At 36.7% G+C, this 15,487-nt stretch overlaps 2 protein-coding genes across 3 annotated transcripts in view; one reads left to right on the top strand and one right to left on the bottom strand.

The window, feature by feature from the left end:
- LOC135430915 (mucin-5AC) overlaps nucleotides 1-15,487 on the top strand; it is a 101,659-nt gene that overhangs the window by 12,005 nt on the left and 74,167 nt on the right. The window lies entirely within an intron of this gene.
- The window catches only part of Pgant2 (polypeptide N-acetylgalactosaminyltransferase 2), a 37,818-nt gene that overhangs the window by 15,062 nt on the left and 7,269 nt on the right, over nucleotides 1-15,487 (bottom strand). The window lies entirely within an intron of this gene.

Raw genomic sequence — 15,487 nt, 5'->3', positions numbered from 1 at the left:
CATACGTAACTTTATTTTAAAGCCGCTTTTTGAGCAATTGGCACAACATTTGGCTCCCAACCGAAATCTCTATTTCTTTTACTTGATTTCTATCATAAAAACTTTAATTGCTGCGCAAACATTTCCGCAGAAAATTTTCACTCGCCAGCTTCAATTTCCGTGAGTCGCATCTTTATATATATATATATATATATATATATATATATTATTTTTTTATGGCACACTTAACAACACACGAAATCTTGAACATGGCTAATTTCCTATTCCAGACCCCAAAGATTTTCTCTCTCTACTTTTAATGAGCTGCTAGCTTTAAGTTTTGATATTGTTTCCATTTTCACTGAGGTCACATTTACATTAAGACATTTGCACGTTGATGATTGCAACAAAGCGTTAGAAATGTTTTTTCTTAATGTGCAACATTTGTCATGAAAAGCAAGTGCAAAGGTGATCGACTTGTAGATGCCCTGTGCTAAATCTTTGTTGCTCTCATATATATAAAAGTAGTAGAAGTACAGGAGTGTTAAATGTGAAGACGGTTGCCGATGCGCAGCCGAAATATATCGGAAATGCAAATTAAAACTAAATTGTGTTTCTTTTTGTTATTAATAAAAATCCGGATCTAGAGCCAGCTAAAGAAATGTGTTTAAACCAGCATTAGATATTTTTATATTATTTTAAATTAATTAATTGATATTTTATGTTTTTTGTAAATTCATCAAGTCCTCTAATAAATTTAAAAAAATCAATTACTATCAAAATCCCTGATAAATTTACAAAAGTCGATAAATATCGATAAATATAAAAAACACAATAATAAAAATAAAATCATTTTGATGCATATTTGGATAAATATCTTATTAAAATAAATTGTGCTTTTATTGTTCGATGTTTATCGTTTTTTGTAAATTTATCAGGGATCAACTTGATTGTGAAATAAATTTGAAAACCGCGATCCATTTGCTCGCTGAATTCTATGAAGTGGTTCGAGGTACTAGCTTTCAAAGTAACAAGCCAAAAATTATATAATTATTTTATTTTTGTGTATATAAGTACGTCATTAATAAATTTTAAAGATGTGAAAGTTTCGGGAGTATGCATACCCAGTTTTCTGGTTCTACATCTTTTATCTAATGAGACTTTGGTAGTAAAATGCTCTAATCTTTAATTTAACTAAGATCAATAATAGGCAAATGTATTTTATTTTGTATGAAGGATTAATTATCAAAACCAGAATAAATAAAACAATTTACTTTGATTTATTCATACAGACACATGCTAAACACTTTACTCTTAACGATTTCTGAACAAATGTGGTGGCATTTTTCGAAAATAAAGTAAATCGCGTATACAAATTTGCATGCCTCGCTTAATAGTTCTAATCCCCAAGCACGCTGAGTTCAGGAAAGGACACAGACCTCTTTATCACTCTTGTCTGCCCATAGACCTTGTTTTTTATGATTATAGGGTATATAAAAAGGTTAACAAACTTAACAAGCAAATGGCAGGCGCTTATCAGATTTGCCTGTCAATCGGCTGCTTTTGGCCAATTTGCAAAAGCCGCATGGCAACGAAAAATTTGTTGGCCCAAAAAGTGCAAACTGTAAACATGACGAGTAATTTATTGTCTTTGGAAAAACAATGGCAATGTTAAATGCGTTGAACGCTCCACAAAATATGGTTCAAATAAATAAATAAATAAATGTATATAATTTATAAACTATTACGAGGCCGTTGCATGTGTGAAATGCACAGCAGCTGCATTTAATTGGCCTCAGAGGTTAATTGAAAAATCTCTCACATGCAGACACGTAAAGCTGTATACAACCTACCTTTCCCGTCCCCACCCGGAACTCTCTCCATGTGCTTTGTAGATCTATCTTTTACACACACACTCAGCTGTTGCCGTTTGGTGTCTCGCTGTGATTGTGGCAATGCGAAGTTGCGCAACTTGAAATTCATTTGCTGCAGATGAGACTGGGGCGACGAGACGAGCAGATGCCAAACCGAATTGCGGCCAAAGCAACAATTGCAAATTGTTGTGTAGCAGAGTGTTGTGCATGTGTGTGTGTGTGTGCATGTGTGTGTGTTTCTGTGGCATCTTCACGACGATGGGGCAACAAAGTCGCAAAGTCAAAAGCCTTCCTTGTGTCTTATGACTAAGTAGCTGCAGCTGTCGGTTAACTCGCCTCCAAATTTAGCCTTCATTTTTGTCTAAGACCAAAAACCAACAAGCTGGCGGCCTTTTCTCTCGGGCCGCCAACATGCAAAACTCAATTAACCAATCTTTTTGGCGGGGTGGGGACCCTCTGCTAGTTGGGGCTTATGCTAAGCAGCCAAACAATTAAACCACAAATTAGGTTGCTGATGGAAAGTTTTTTGCCTTTACTAAAGCCTAAAACTTTCGACGCAAAGAACTTAATTTAATTTTTAATAATTACTCATAAGCTTTATTTCAAAGTAGTTAATATACTTAAAGATAGCTAAAAGATTTTATTTATTATTAATTTATTATCTCTATATATAAAACTGTTTGTCCTGACTGACTGGCAGACTGACTGATTGACTGATTGGTGATCAACGCACAACTCAAACCGTAAGAGCTAGGAAGAAATTTGTACTGTAGTTACCTTATGTGTTAAAGGTATACGTAAAGATGGCGTTTCGAGAAACTCCAACCACATGTCTGGAAAAATCGCGAAAAACGTTTTATGAAAGTATGTTGCTTACAATCCAATCAAATTCATTTTAGGGGTGTTTCACACTTTTCGAAAACTGCATTCCCCTTTGGTGGAAATGGGGGTCAAAGATTTGGTGGATGACGTTTCGCGCTCAAATTTATTTCCGAGGATTTATATGAAAAATCATTTGAAACGTGTTTCACATTTTTTTTTGCGCAAAATCAAAGCTTCCTCGGTGGAAAGTCCGGTTAAGATTTGTTTGATGAAGTTTTAAGTTTAGTCCGATTTCCCACCCCATAGCTCGGTCATAACTTCAAAACTCATCTGATTTTCACGAGCTTTGGTTCGTTGTTCATGGTTTGGCCTCTTGATCAATTTGGCATCTAAATCTGGCAACATTTTTCTTGGTCAAATTTTATGTCATATATCCTTTATAGACACAGGTCAAAACTTCTCAACCCATATTTATTTAATAGTGTTTATTTATTGAGAAATTCATTACTCTAAAAGGTTAAAAAACATCTAAGAAACCAAGGAATTATTTGATTGAATCTAAAGGAGTATGCGTCCTAAGTTCACTTAATTAACTTTATCTTATTCTTGTTCTTGATTTTTCAGCTATAATAACCAACGAGAATTATTTTATCTTTTAGATATGATCTAAACATATTTTAGAAGCTTGCAACATGCCAAAAGTCAATAAAAAGCCGCTTGAATATTCATGAGCTTCAACTTTAAGAACTTAAAACTATTCGAAGACCTCCACCTGGTCTTAGACAAATAACAACTAAGTAACATAATTGTTGGCAGCTCTTAAGATTTTAGTCTCAGAAAATCTGCCTGAAATGTTTGCAAATTAATCTCAAGCTCTGCTTTGACTTTGAGATATATAATTGCTAACTAGAAATATTTGCTTTATTAACCCGAAAGCCTCTTAACTGTTTACTCTTAGCCCTTAGCTCATGCTGGTGCCCTAGACTTGACTAATATTTCAGAGCGTTGGCGTGCGGCAGACGTTGTGGCCGTTGGTGGCAAATTGAAGTAACTGCCATAGAGGCGGCAATAAATTGCATGTTGCATAAATAGCAGCAGCAGCGGTAGCAGCAGATGTTGCATGTGTTAGTGCGACAGTGTGTGCGTGTGTGTGTGTGTGTACTTGTGTCCAAATTGCCACAATGAGTGCAACTTTGACTCGACTGCAGCTTAAGTGGCCATGTTTGCCGCTGCTTGCAACTGCCACTGAATGTTGCGGCTGCCACTGCTGCAACAAGAGAATCTCTTCATAAAATATATTGAAAGTGCTTTGCATAAATTTTAGCTGCCAGTGTGCCCAAGACAATGCATTATTGCCACTGGCTTTGTTGCCTTTTGCTCTTTATGCTGGCAACCGCAAACAACGTCTGCAAAGTCTTCGCATTTCGGGCGAGAATCAATTTAAGCCGCAGTCACAGCTGCAGATGATGGAGTGACATTTGGGAACTGAACTTTCAATTGGTATTTGCCTACAAGTGTGGTTCGATCCCTAGACTTGGCCCAATCATTAGTCAAATTCGAATGTAACTCAATTAAAAAACGGGTCATTCATTAAGACAAACACTCGAGTCGAGTGGCTAAACCCCACGCCCACCCATGACTCATCTGCATAAAAGAATATGCCATGATGTGGAGCACTGTGCGCAGATGTGGCATCAATGTGAACTGAACTAAACTAACTAGAACTCAAATGCAGAGTGCTCTGAAGGGCAGCAGACGTTTCGTATACTCATCAGTCAAGCGCTGAGCTCATAGCTATAGCTGTTACAGATACAGATACAGATACATATGCATAGATAGATTCCAAGCATTTGATGGATGCATGCCATAACAACAACTAACACGAGCAACAACACAAATGCGACAAATTGCCAAATGCGCGACTTTTACACACACAATGAGGCACACACGCGCATAAAAATGCCCCAGTTGGAGATACAAATGTGTCTCAAGCTGAGTGTGACGCATTCTAATTAGACAGTTCTTGCCAGCGACCATAGCTATGGTCCGTTTATGGCACGCATTTGTTTAGCCAAACAATTTGATCAACATGTCAATGTCAACAGCAGCCACATGGAACCACATGGACCGCATACAGATACATCGCGTATACGCCCTGTGGTTGTTCAGCTTTTGTTTTACTTTTTCTACCCTGTACCCATAAAATGATTGTAAGGCATATAATTAAGTACGTTTTATTAAGGTAACGAAAGAGGACATACGCAGATTAAAGATATTTTACTTTTCAGATATCTCCCCCTGCTTCTCTTATTATAGAATATGCCCAATCGCCATTCAAGCTTGCTGCAGGGTATTTGATAGTCGTCTATCCTTGCATTCTCAAACTAGTTTCATATTAAATCGCAAATTATGTTCGGCCACTAAAAAGTTGTTTATTTTGTAAGCCCATTTCGAAGTAATTAGCTTAATAATTCCCCATCATTTTCGAATATTTTGACCGCAAAAAAACACATTTACGCTGCTGCAAATATTATTTAATATTAATTATTAAATATTTAATTCGATAGCCTTTTCGGCATGTGGTTTTAATAGCGGCTTTTAATAGACACAATAATGAAGCTCAACAGCCTTTATAAAAGCTGTGCATATTTTTAGACCGCAGATTTTTTTAACATTTCACAAACTGTTTTTGTTTTATACGCTGTACGGCATTGAAAATGGATATGATGGCCTGCCTGTCAGTACAAGCTTATCAGTTTCTTTCGATATTAGCTGCCAATCGATAACTATCGATTTTCAGCTTCAGTTTTTTGTGCATATTACGGAGTTCATAAGAGCTGGACAACTAATATTTTGGCATGCAGATGCTTGCTTAGCTTATTTAAATCTAGAATATATCAAATTTTGGGTAGCTGACCCCATTTGAAGAGATATAGCTAGGTTATAGGTTATGTCACTCAGAAAGAACTCATTTTTTATGTTGACTTTAAATTTAATAGGCTAATTTTATACGAGGTCTCCTCTGCAGTTAACCTATATTATTTAAGTGATATACATTTATGGTTACAGCTAGATTCATCTCGCATTGCAGCTAAAGTAAGATGGAATGACTCATCTCACTTTTCATTTTGTTTGGCATTATGAAAGTTCCATTTCCTACATTTGCTCGGCTTATAGCTTTTTATATCACTTTGGCCAGGCAACTGAACTGTAAGTTATTTCGTACAGTTACTTTAGCCTAGTTCTTGCACTTATTTCCAGTACATCTGCTTTATGGACTGCACTTTGGTAGAATTTTCAAGTACAACACCATCTCTGCCAAATGCAGACTCACTCCGCCACCCAGCCATAACTCCAGCTCATCTCGTTGCGGCTCATTTCCCGAGGGCCGCTGTTCTGTAGGAGTCATTCGCTACACAATATAAAGTGTTACTTGTCATACTCAAAGACGCAGCTCTCGCATCCTCGTTTCCGCGCCCGTTGGGCTCAACACTCACTTAACGTGTTTTGCGTCATAAAGTTCAAGTTCATTATGCCAACAAACAGACGCAGCAACAACAACAACAACAACCACAGCGGCAACAACAACCAGTTAACAGGCAGGCGAACAGCAGACACACAAACCATCTAAAAGAGGCCAAAACGTACAGAAAATGAAAATGAGTAGAGGTCGCACGTGCTCGACTAGAAGATATCCTATGCCCAGGACCGAGCTGACATCACAAATATACGAACTTCCTTTTATGCTTAAACTTATATACACAAATACACATATATACACACATACACAGAGGCGTTGCTTTTTTTTTCCTTTGCTCCATATTTTGATAAATATGTTCTTGAATAGCTGCGGTCCTTGAAGTCCGATTAGATGGAATGTGAAATATCTTTAATCTGTGTATATGTATACAAATTCGTTTAACTAGCTCTCATTTGTGCTTTAAAAAACTTGTTTACACATCGATATATATCGATTTTATGGGAATAAAGGAAATATCGGAAAAATATATGCTTCATCTATGTGACATAATAGAATGTATATATATGTATATATATATTATACTTAATGTCCCCAGCTCTGTATGACATACGGACCTGCCTAATTAGCTCATCAGCCTGAACAAGAATATATATTAGATTAATAATAATATTATGGAGCAGTCGTCTTCGTCCAGTCACATACAATTGCACTCAACCATAATACCCTTTTTATACACATTTTCATTGGGTACAGGGTATACAAATTGTTAAGTGCCACTTGCAGCGATTACACAAAAAAAAGTGAAACCAGCGACAATAAAACACAAAAAAGTTGCTGACCAAATTCAGGCAGAAGATGCCAACAACAGCAAAAACAACAACAACAACAACAACAGTAAACAAACTGTAAAAAAACAAAGTTAAATAATTATTATTTAATGGCATTGTGCATTGGCTCGTTAGACTGAGGCCAGCAGCAGATGGGCCATGTTTGGAAACGTTTAAGCTCCATGCACATGAATTGGCCAAAAGGTTGCGACCGCCCCCTCCCTCTGATCCCGCCCCGCCAAGCGTGATTCGCACGCTTCTCCATTGGCCATGTTGACATTTTAGCTTGGCTTTTGTTTGTTTGTTTTTTTTTTTTGGTTTGGGTCACCTTTCCCTCACGTTGTCAATGTGCTCGCCATTTAAATGCCAGCCAAATGCCTTGAGATCATCATTGAAATAAAAATAATTTAAAGTTTAATTCAAGTGAAAGTACAATATAATCGAACAACTTGAGAAAGTCACAAGACATAAAATACAATCCAAATTCAAATTCGTATTGCGCTGCCCAAAAAACCGTTTTGTTCGCTTCTGTGCATGATCAGCCCCCCTGCGCCGCCACGCCCCCGCCCTGAATGCTAAAGCCAAAAACTACAGTCGCGACTTTTGGCCATTTTAGCCACTTAAGCTGTGGCATTCACCTCCGGACTAGCGGCTTCTCCTATTTTCGTATACCCTGCTAACATCGAAAGTGGGTCTCTCGTTGTAGACATTTGCGCAGCAGACAAAGATTAGCTTATGCGATGGTATTAAGTGGAAGTAAATATTTTTATTACATTTTCGAATCTATTATACCCATTTATTTCTTATCTTAAAATTACCTCGCCTATCTCAGGGACCGATATGCGATATGTATATAGAGTTTATATCAAATTAAAAAGGTTGCAGAAGGTTTTTTTTATTGCAAAAGTGTTTACAGGGCATCAACTAGTCGTGCATGCTCAATCATTTTGTTCCTAATAGTTTTTGTTGTTGTTTTTGTTTGGGCCTTTTAGCTCTTTTGCAGCTGCGAGCTGCCGTTTTTATTGCCACAGGGAAGCTTTATAGTTAACGTGTGTGTGTGTGTGTGAGCCGTGTTGTGTGTGTGTATGTGTGTAGATTGATTGCTGCGCTGGTCTTCTGTTTTTCTTGTCCAGGGTAGCACATAAAATTTGCACTGCCAGCGCTTCGCATGAGACTCTTTCTCACAGCTGCTCAGCGCTAAAGACTTGATGGAGGAGAAGGAAGTGGAGACGATGGAGGAGCAGCATCAAGTTCCCAGTTTTGGTCAAGCATTATATCATTCAATTAATTGTATCTCATCTCAAATTTCAAATACTAGCTGATTTCAACATTGTCATATTATCGCTGAGCTAAGTGGAGTTGATTTTTTTTCTCGCAATTTCATTCATAAACAGCAACATTTTTGCCAATCATCATGTGATATTATATAAAAGGTGACTTTGAAACAGTTTGTAGGCTGTTATCCGTAAGATTTAATTGTTCCAATGAACGATAGTAAAGAAATAATCGAAAGTCCGAAAATATAGATATATGCTCCCTAAGGCCCACATTTTGTTACAAATTCAAAAGCTCTTGAAATTGTTTCCCAGCAAACCAAAAAGAAGACGAATATTTCTAGATCAAACCTTAAAAACTCATCAGCAAATATGACCTTGATGTTTTCATTAAGGCCATTGTAGAGAGAAAATTAAAAAATATTTTTGCTAAAAATTCCCGGAAAAATACTCGTTCACGTAAATTACAAAACTCAAGAGGCGAAAGAAATGCTGTACGCAGTCATGTGAATTTTGTTCGGCGCTTTATTTCGCATGCATGTTAAAATGGAATTCGAAAAGAATATGCAGTGTTGTGCAGCGACAACATATTTAGATGTCCTCAAAGCCAAACGGTAGTATTGGCTTGAACTGTACATCCTCATCGGTCCACATGGTCACCATTTCGGTCGACAGCACAATCTTGTGCAAATGCGATGGAAACAGTTCGTTCTTCTCAAATTGATAGCCCACCAAATGATGGCAGCCAGCGCATAGAACTGGTCGCATCTCCAGGCCACTTCCGGCGAGCAATCCCTCCTGTAGCACCACGTTGCAGGCATTGTTGATGAAGATGCAACCGCCCTCCTTACAGATTATTTCGCCCTCATCGCTGATGGCTGTGAAGCACTCGCTGCATCGAAATATATGATTGATCGTCTTGCGCACCATGTTGGTCTGGAGCGATCTTTATATATATATATATATATATATATATATATATATATACACTGTATACAGTGTATATATTTATATATATATGGTGTATGTTGGCTTTGTGCAATTCTTTATATTGCTTTTCAAAAATATCTTCGGATATTTTTTATGTGTTTGAGTTAGTGACTGCTTAAATTCAGTAAAGTAGCTCCGAACTTTCAGAACTAATATATCAAATAATTATTCTCATGGCATGCTTAGTTTCTTAAAGTTGAATATGATTTGGTCTGGTTGATATTTTTATTTATCGATTATCTTTAACCAGTGTTGTAAAACATCGTGAATTACACTTATTTATAATCAATAAGTGCAGTTGACGACTTTTTAAAGAGTTTCCGTTCTGAAACTGCGAACATTTTGTAGGGTCTGGATTTAGCATTATTATTATAACTTTGTTTATTATGATTAAGTTTGTTCTTATTAATATTATCATTATTTTCATCATCATCATCATCATTAGTATTATTATAATTACTATTTTTGTGAAAGATGAAAGCGTTAAAAGTGGGGATAGGTCTGATTCGGGCGGGTGAGGTCTAGTGCATACATACCACATTGGCACAACAATATAAGATTCGCCCCCTCCACAAAAAAAAAAAAAAACTATTTGTATATTACTTTCTTGATGTCTATAATGATCTACTTGACATGCACACGTAACTTATGATGATCTTCGAGTGCAACTCTCTTAGGGATTTATTTATAGCTGAAGTTCCTCTTGAAATTTGAATCAATGCCCGGCAGCTTCGCCTTGACCCGAACGCTCCATTCAAGCCTGCTGTTGTATCCCACACTGCAATCCTCAACCATTTCCTGCTGTCTATGTTCACATTTATCATTGTTTAACTAGTTTTGTTGGGGAATGGTTGTGGTTGTTGTTGTTGCTGCTGTCTGTGGCAAACATGCGAACACACACACAACAGGCAGCGGTCCAAACAAGTTGTAAAATAACAATAAAAACCATCGAAATGAAATTGAAAGTTGCAACAAGCGATAACATTCAATGATTATTACAAAGTCCACTAAAGTGTTTGCCGAGGGCTACACAATTCCGGCCGTCGACGCGGGAGGCGGGGGCATGTCATAAACGCAGCTCGAGTTCAATAAAAATTATTAAATGAAACGCGCGGCGGCGGCGGCGACCTTGCGCAGATGCGATGGTTTACATTGCGTAATGGAGAGGCCAGTCAACAGCTGGCAGTCAACAGTAACATGACGATAAACAAGGGGAGCGCGGCGCTGAGGGTGCAAAAGAAGAAGCAGCAGCAGCAGCAGCCGCAGCAGCAAGAGTTGAAGGCAACTGCAAACCGGCTCCAAAGTGTAGCAAGAGCCGGTTAAGCGAGCGGCATTTTGTCATGGCAGTCAGCTCGGATTTGTTTTTTTTTTTTTTTTTGGTGTTTGCGTCTGAAATTAGTAAAGTAACAAAAAAAGGAAAACAACAAGAATGAAAAGATGTCTACAGCAAGCCGAAGTTTAAATACCCTGAAAGACTGAAGTGCTAGCAGCGCCTTATTGCCGATGAATCATATGATGTAGTAGTCCGATATTATACAGATAAAAGATATGTCAGAAAAAGAATGTAGCTCGCAATTGCTGAGTTTGATCAATATATATGGAAAGCCCGAAATGTTTTCCACGTTAAAATCAATTCTTTAAACGATTTTTCCCAGATAATAGAGCTTTATTATATAGTTTTCTAATATTGATTTCGAAGCATTTCGAAGTTCGTTTAGGCTAAGTTTGTTCAAGATATCTTGCAAAATGCAAATGTTTTTCATTTCAGAAACTTATTTTGCACAATCGATCCTATGACAACTATATAATATAGTGCATACATGAACTTATATCAAGTTTAAAAAATTATTATCAGAACTGAGTATTTTTAACAAATGGACATTGCTTCATCATTACATCGTTCTAGGCATTACACATTGACTGACAGAAATTGTAATACCCTCTGTTAGGGTATACAAAAAAAGAAAACAACATTAAATGCCAACGGCTAAAGTCATTTGCCTGACTTGGTCAGCCGATAAACATCTTTAATTATTTATTCTAAATCAAAGCTAACCAAATGCCAAATGTCTAACAAAAGCTTACGCGACTCTACTGGGCTCTGCCCGGAAGGGGCAGGGGGAGGGGGAGGGGGGTGTTGGCCACGATAAAAATGTTAATTAGCTGTTAAAGCAGAAGAACAGTCAGCGCCAGACAGCCAAACATTTCTTATATGAACTAGAAACTCCAAACTTGAGTGCACAAAAACGGGTTTCGATTCCAAATTCAAGTTTCAACTCAAGAATTTCGGATTTAATCGATTTTTTTATTTTAAGACTTGGAAAATTGACTGCATTTTGAATAAAATCAATTTAAACATATAAAAAAATGTGTTAAATACAAATAAATGAGGTTAATTTTCTGAATGTAAACTTTCAGATTTGAACTACTTTTTAAAGTTCTGTGTACTGGTTAACGCTCGAATGAATAGGTAATATTTAATAAATAAAATTATGTATTATTTGAAGATTTGATTAATATTATTAGTATACGTTAGCATTTGCCCATTGAGTAATAAATAAGTCAGTGGCTTTTGCTAATCTATACTAAAAGCTTCCCCTCTAGAGCTGTTACCTTCCTTATAATTCTCAACTGTCGTAAACGGAGCTTTTGCAGCATTCGCTTTCAGCATATTTTATTGTGATTTGGACATCAAACAGAGCGTAACTGCATGTCACGCAATGCCAAGCTTGAGCTTTGCAAAGTTTCTTGCTCTATTATAGAGCCCCACAGTCCCCATACCGCCCCCGTACCGCCCCGCCCCTATTCTCGGCCTGTCACTGAATAATATGCTGCTTTGACCATAAATCGAATCGTTGATGCGTTAAGTTTTATTTGACAGCTTCTGAGTTTGAACTTGAAATTCGCTGCCATGCATATTTTTTTTTTGTTGTTGAAGTTTGACAAACTTGATCTAATGATGTGGCCCAATTTTGAGTGTGCGAAATATGAAATTCTTCTTTGGCAAACTCATGAAATAGTTGTAAAGAATTTCCATATTTGATGAGAAAATTTGCATAGAAGCAAATCAAATTTGATGTGCGACAATCTGGTTGGAGGAATGTGGGCTTGAGAAATACGCTGAGAATTGAAATGAGATAAGTTGAAATAGCTTTGGCATAAATTTATTCACAAAGCGATTCATATGTGCAGCATGACACAGCATATTATTTGCATAAGGCAAGCAGCGGGACGTCAAAAGACAATTAATTAGTTATTTTGGTTTAATCAACAAACTATTACAAAATTGACACCCTGCTGTCAACACACAATTCGGTTGATCAGTTTACGAATGTGGTTTCACTAACAACAACTTTCCCTTGTGCTCGAGAGGGCGCAAATGTGGCGCATATATATATGGCATATAGGTCAGGTGTGGGAGTTACTTTGCCTAAAATATAAATGTATGATATCTAAGTTATAATGAAATATAATTTATAATATTAAACTTTGAATTTATATATCTGAAAAGTGCTACGCGAACATTTTTCAGGAAAATTCTGTACAGATAAAAAGTACACATTTTTGCGGATTATTCTTTATTTATAATAGGGAAATTATTGTAAAATTTCTAAAATTATAAACTAAGTATGCTCAGCCCAAACTAGTCCATATATCAGAAAAAGGAAAAACATGAAATGTATATTCAAGAAATTTGAAATCAAGCAAATAAATTAGATTTAATATCTTTAACTGGGAAATTTATTAAAGATATTTAATCTCGTTCTTACTAGAATACGGCACAGCTTCTTTCTTCGAATGTTAACATTTGAAACAAATATATATTTAATATATATAAAACGCTGCATTTCTATAATTCCTGTTTTTGAAACCTGCTTCATACGCTAATAATTAATTGAATTGCATCATATTATTTATACGTCTAAAGGTAGAAAATTCACTTATAAATTCCCTATCATACGTTTTATGAAATAACCTTTTATATTTAACAACATTTAAATCTACGTTTTGGCAGAATTTTTAATTATTTGTATTATTTAATTATATATTTTATTGCTTTATTTATATAATATTTTTTTTGGGCTTTGCTTTTAAACGAGCTGAAAAAAATATATATTTTACAGGTTTATAAATTTATGAACGTTTTTTTTTTTTTTTTTTTTTTTTTAACGCGAATCCCGATGCAACGTACTGCATCCCACCTCCCGCCCAACCGACCGAGGGGCGCAGTCGTGTAACGTACGACACGAAATGCAAAGTAAATATGAAAAAAAAATATTAAAGAAAAAGTCGATACAAACTACGAGTATGTGTACAAATACAATTACAAATAAAGATAGGACTATCTACTTGCTAAATAGTTTAGAATAGAAGACTTTATACGAGGAAGAGAAGCTTCCGAGCAGAATACTCTGTAATGCTTGTTATAGTCATCACAGAGAACCCTGAACGGTTCATGCAAGGCATAATTAGTTGAGCAAAATTGAAGCGATAAAGGTACAAAATTACGTGTTAGTCTAGTAGGGATAGAGAAATTTAATTGGCTAGTCAACACAGAAGAGTCGATTTCACCAGTAATTAATTTATGAATAAATATTACACCCAGCATGGTTCTACGATTAATTAAAGAAGGAAGGTTAATCAACAGAAGTCTACTGGAGTATGACGGTAACCGCACACGAGGATCCCAATTTAAACCACTAAGGGCAAACAACAAGAATTGTTTCTGAACGGATTCAATTCTGTCCTGATGGGTAGCATATTGTGGTGACCAGATACATGAGGCATACTCAAGAATAGGTCGTACCAAAGATATATAAAGTGTTTTTGTCGTGTACGGATCGTCAAACTCCTTCGACCATCGCTTGATGAAACCCATAACTATTCTGGCCTTATTGACCACGGTATTAACATGAGAGTCGAATTTAAGTTTATGATCAAGGATGACACCTAGATCATTAACTTCATTAGAAGTACTATTAACACGCTCAAGCGGTATGCTGTCAAGGTTGTAAGAAACCAATTGAGGAGGGCTTCTATAGAAGGTCATTACCTTACATTTAGAGCAGTTTAAGCTTAACAGGTTGGCTAGACACCAAGCCTGAAACGCATCAATGTCCGCTTGTAAGAGATAACATGATGCCATATCCTTATATGCAAGGCATAATTTTACATCATCAGCATACATTAATACTCGAGAGTGAGACAGTATCGAGGGAAGGTCATTGATGAAAAGAGTAAAGAGTAGCGGGCCAAGATGACTACCTTGAGGAACACCGGAAGTCACCAGAATACGTTTAGAGAATGAATTTCTGAAAAGAACCTTTTGGGTTCTGTCACGCAAATACTCTGAAATCCAGTTCAAAAGATTGACTGGGAAGCCGAGAAGGCTTAATTTATGAAGCAGCAAGGAATGGTTGACAGAGTCGAAAGCCTTACTGAAATCAGTATAGATGACGTCAGTCTGCTTTCTTTTCTTAAACCCATCAATTACAAACGAAGTAAACTCAAGAAGGTTAGTGGTTGTAGATCTGCGCTTCACGAACCCATGCTGGGAAGGTGAAATAATAGAACTACATAAATGCTGCAGTTGAGATGTTATAATTCTCTCAAAAGCTTTAGGTATAGCGGATAATTTGGAAATACCTCTATAGTTTTCGACATCGGACTTACTCCCTTTCTTATGGAGAGGGATAATATATGATTCCTTCCAGATGGTCGGAAAAGATGAAGTGTTTACGGACAATTCAAAAAGTTTTAAAACAGGTTTACATAATGCTGCAGCGCAGTATCTAAGCACGCAAGCAGGAACACCATCAGGGCCCGGTGAGTAAACCGGCTTGATAGTGTTAAGGTCGCTAAGAAGCGAACTTTCGGTAATAATGGGATTAAAGATGCAGTTTGACCTCTGTAACTGATAAGGATAAGGCTGATTTTTATTATACCTAGAGGAGGAGTAGGTAGTTTGAAAAAAGTTTGCGAACAGATCGGCTATGCCTGGATCAGTGTTCGCGCTCTCATCTGCAAACTTAACCGAAGAAGGCAAAGTAGATGTCTTTCGTTTAGAATTGACAAAGTTAAAAAATTGCTTAGGATTATGTGAAAATTGAAGGCGACAACGCCGAAGGTAATTCTTATAGCAAATGGAATTTTGGGTGGAAAAATTTGATCGGGCAACTGCATAGCGGGAGAAATCAGAGTGATTTCCCGATTTCTTAAACTTTTTATAACACCTCGACT

Source organism: Drosophila montana, unplaced genomic scaffold (genome assembly GCF_035044405.1).
Source record: "Drosophila montana isolate Dmon_TW-CO22-7 unplaced genomic scaffold, ASM3504440v1 contig_309_1, whole genome shotgun sequence".
Taxonomy (NCBI): domain Eukaryota; kingdom Metazoa; phylum Arthropoda; class Insecta; order Diptera; family Drosophilidae; genus Drosophila; species Drosophila montana.
The sequence above is the reverse complement of the archived record's forward strand: the minus strand, read 5'-3'. Positions and strand labels throughout refer to the sequence as shown.